This window comes from Hemiscyllium ocellatum, chromosome 33 (assembly GCF_020745735.1).
Source record: "Hemiscyllium ocellatum isolate sHemOce1 chromosome 33, sHemOce1.pat.X.cur, whole genome shotgun sequence".
In the NCBI taxonomy this organism is placed as follows: Eukaryota; Metazoa; Chordata; class Chondrichthyes; order Orectolobiformes; family Hemiscylliidae; genus Hemiscyllium; species Hemiscyllium ocellatum.
In genome coordinates, this window is record NC_083433.1 from 24304834 (window position 1) to 24309199 (window position 4366).

Consider the following 4366-nt stretch of genomic DNA (forward strand, 5'->3'; position numbering starts at 1 on the left):
ATGGATCGGTTGCATTGGCACTTAGAGGCAATGAGGAATTTACAAGAGCTAGGGGATGTGATGGATAGCAATTATAGAAAGGAAGAAAAGCCGCAGATACGGTCAGGTAGATGGGTTAACTCCAGGAAAGGTAGGCAGGTAATGCAAGAGACTTCTGTGACTATCCCATTTCAAATAAGCATGCTGTTTTGGAAAATGTAGGGGGTGATGGGCTCTCAGGGTAACGTAGCACAAACAGCCAAGTTTCTGGTTTCAAGACTGGCTCTAATGTAATGAAGGACACGTCGGGTTCCAAGAGTTCAATTGTGATAGAGGAGTTTCTAGTCAGAGGCAAAGACAGATGTTTCTACGGCCAACAGAATGGTGTGTTGCTTCCCTGGTGCCAAGATTAAGGATATCTTGGAGAGGGTACAGAATATTCTTAAAGGGGAGAGGGACCAGCAGGAGGTCATTGTACACATTGGAACGAACAATATTGGAAGGGAAAAGGATGAGATCTGAAAGGAGATAGTTAGGTAGGAATTTAAAAGGGAGTGACTCGAGGGTAGTACAATGTGGATTACTCCTGGTTCTACAAGCTAGTGAAGATAGGAATAGGAGGATAGAGCAGATGAATGCGTGGCTGAAGAGCTGTTGTATGGGAGAAGGGTTCGCATTTTTGGATCATTGGAATCTCTTCTGGAGAAGAAGTGATCTGTACAAGAAGGACGGATTGCACGTGAATTGGAAGGGAACTAATACACTGGCAGGGAGATTTGCTAGACATGCTCGGGAGGATTTAAACTCATAAGGTGGGCTGGGGGCAACCCAGGGAAATAGTGAGGAAAGAGATCAATTTGAGACTGGTACAATTGGGAAAAGGAGTGAGTCAAACAGTCAAGGCAGGAACGAACAAAGCAGAGACTGCATTTACTTCAATGCAAGAGGCCTAACAGGGAAGGCAGATGAAACCAGGGCGTGGTTAGGAACATGAAACTGGGATATTCTTTGAAGTACTGAGGAAGTGGGGAGGCTACAGAAGGATCTAGACAGGTTGGGAGAGTGTTCCAGGAAATGGCTGATGGAATTTAACGTGAGCAAGTGCGAGGTCTTGCACTTTGGCAAAAAGAATAAAAGCATAGACTACTTTCTAAATGGTGAGAAAATTAGTAAAGCCAAAGTACAAAGGGATCTGGGAGTGCTAGTCGAGGATTCTCTAAAGGTAAACATGCAGGTTGAGTCCGTGATTAAGAAAGCGAATGCAATGTTGTCTCTTATCTCAAGAGGGTTGGAATATAAAAGCAGAGATGTGCTACTGAGACTTGATAAAGCTCTGGTTAGGCCCCATTTGGAGTACTGTGTCCAGTTTTGGTCCCCACACCTCAGAAAGGACATACTGGCACTGGAACGTGTCCAGCGGAGATTCACACGGATGATCCCTGGAATGGCAGATCTAACATATGAGGTACGGCTGAGGATCCTGGGATTGTATTCATTGGAGTTTAGAAGATTAAGGGGAGACTTAATAGAGACGTACAAGATAATACATGGCTTGGAAAGGGTGGACGCTAGGAAATTGTTTCCATTAGGCGAGGAGACTAGGACCCGTGGACACAGACTTAGAATTAGAGGGGGTCAATTCAGAACAGAAATGCGGAGACATTTCTTCAGCCAGAGGGTGGTGGGCCTGTGGAATTCATTGCCACGGAGTGCAGTGGAGGCCGGAACGCTAAATGTCTTCTAATTGATAGATTCTTGTTGTCTCGAGGAATTAAGGGCTATGGGGAGAACGCTGGTAAGTGGAGTTGAAATGCCCATCAGCCATGATTGAATGGCGGAGTGGACTCGATGGGCCGAATGGCCTTACTTCCACTCCTATGTCTTATGGTCTTATATTGAAGTAATTACAGAAACAAGGCTCAGGGATGAACGGGACTGGCAGCTTAATGTTCCAGGATACAAATGCTACAGGAAGGATAGAAAGGGAGGCAAGAGAGGAGGGGAAATGGCGTTTTTGATAAGGGATAGCATTACAGCTGTACTGTGGGAGGATATTCCTGGGAATTACATCTAGGAAAGTTATTTGGTTGGAACTGAGAAATAAGAAAGGGGTGGTCAGCTTATTGGGATTGTATTATAGACCCCCTAATAGTTAGTGGGAACTTTAGAAACAAATTTGGAAGGAAATTTCAGTTATAATAGTGTGTAAGAATAATAGGGTGTTTTTGGTAGGGGATTTTAACTTTCCAGAGTTACACTATAGTTGCCATAGTGTTAAGAGCTTAAATAGAGAGAAATTTGTTAAGCGTGGTGTACAAGAAAATTTTCTGATTTAGTATGTGGTTGAACCTACGAGAGAAGGTGCAAAATGACCTACTGTTGGAAAATAAGGCAGCGTAGGTGATTGAGGTGTCAGTGGGCTTTGGGGCCAGTGACCATAATTGTATTAGTTTTAAAAATGTGACGGAAAAGAATAGGCAAGATCTAAAAGTTCTAAATTGGTGGAAGGCTAATTTTGATGGTATCAGGCAAGAACTTTCAAAAGCTGATCGGGGGCACATGTTCACAGGTAAAGGTATGGCTAAAAAATGGGAAGCTGTCAAAAATTAGAGTCCAGATATAGTATGTTCCTGTTAGGGTGAAAGGAAAGGCTGGTAGGTATAGGGAATGCTGGATGACTAGAGAAATTGACATTTTGGTTAAGAAAAAGGAGGAAGCATATGAATTAAATTGAATTGAATTTATTGTCACGTGTACGAGGCACAGTGAAAAGGTTTGTCTTCTGAGCAATACAGGCAGATCTCATAGTTAAGTAGTATAGATAAGAAAATAATAATAGGTAAACAGCGGCAAAAAAACCCACAGGTACAGGCGAAAGTTAAGAGGTTGTGAGTTCATTCAGTATTCTAACAACTGTAAGGTAGAAACTGTTATGAAACAGGCTGGTGCTTGTTCAGGCTCTGTACCTTCTCCCTGATGGTAGAGATCGTAGAAAAGCATTGCCAGGGTGGGATAGATCTTTGAGAATACTGGTAGCCTTTCTTTGACAGCGGGCCTGGTAGATAGATTCTGTAGACGGGAGGTTGGCCTTTGTGATTGTCTGGGCCAAGTTCACCACCCTCTGCAACCGTCTCCAACCTTGAATGATACGGTTATCATAGCAGGTAAGTGATACATCAAGACAGAATGCTCTTGATGGCGCACCTATAAAAGTTGTCAAGGGTATTCGCCGTCATGCCAAATTTCCTCAGCTGCCTGAGGAAGAAGACACATTGGACCTTTGTAACCAATGCATCCACATGAAGAGTCTAAGAAAGCTTATTGTGGATCACCACTCCCAGCAGTTTGACACTCTCCATCTCTATGCTGTTAATGTGTAGGGGGCATGAGTAACATCCCATCGAAAGTCAATAATGTGTTTCTTGGTTTTGCCAGCATTGAGAACTAGGTTGTTCTCAGTGCACCATTTTTCCAGGTCTTCCAACTCCTGTCTGTAGTCTGTTTTGTCGCCGTCTGAGATTCGACCAACTATGGTGGTGTCATCAGCAAACTTGTAAATGGCATTAGTCTGGTATTTGGCGACACAGTCATGGTTATACAGTGAGTACAGTAGGGAACCGAGTATGCACCCCTTGGGGGCTCCAGTGTTGAGTGTTAGTGAAGATGAAATATTGCCCCCAAACTTCACCGATTGTGGCCTGTGGGTCAGGAAGCTGAGGATTCTGTTGCAAAGAGTGGGGCTTAGTCTGAGATGATTAAGTTTAGTAATCAGTTTCAAGGAGGTAATAGTGTTGAAGGCTGAACTGTAGTCAATGAGTAGGATTTTTACGTAGCTGTTCTTGGTGTCAAATGTTCGAGGGAGGAGTGAAGGGCAAGTGATATGGCATCTGATGTGGATCTGTTGGTCTGATGCAAATTGGAGAAAATCAAGAGTAGTGGGGAAGCTGGAGTTGATTAATGCCATGACCAGTCTTTCAAAGCACTTTATGACTATGGGTGGTAGTCATTGAGACAGGTATAGAAGAAGAGATCGAGTGAATCCTTAAAAGAGTCTAAAGTCAGTCGAAGTATACATAAGAGGGAAATCAGGAGGGCAAAAAGGGGACATTAGATAGCTCTGGCAAATAAGGTCAAGGAGAATCCAAAGGGATTTTATAAATGCATTAAGGACACCAGGGTAACTATAGAGAGAATAGGCCCCCTCAAAGATCAGCAAATCAGCCTGTGTGTGGAACCACAGGAGATAGGGGAGATACTAAACAAGTATTTTACATCAGTGTTTATTGTGGAGAAGGGCATGGAAGATATAGAATGTGCGGAAATAGATGGGGATATCTTGAAAAATGTCCATATTACAGAGGAGGAGGTACTGGATGTCTTGAAATGC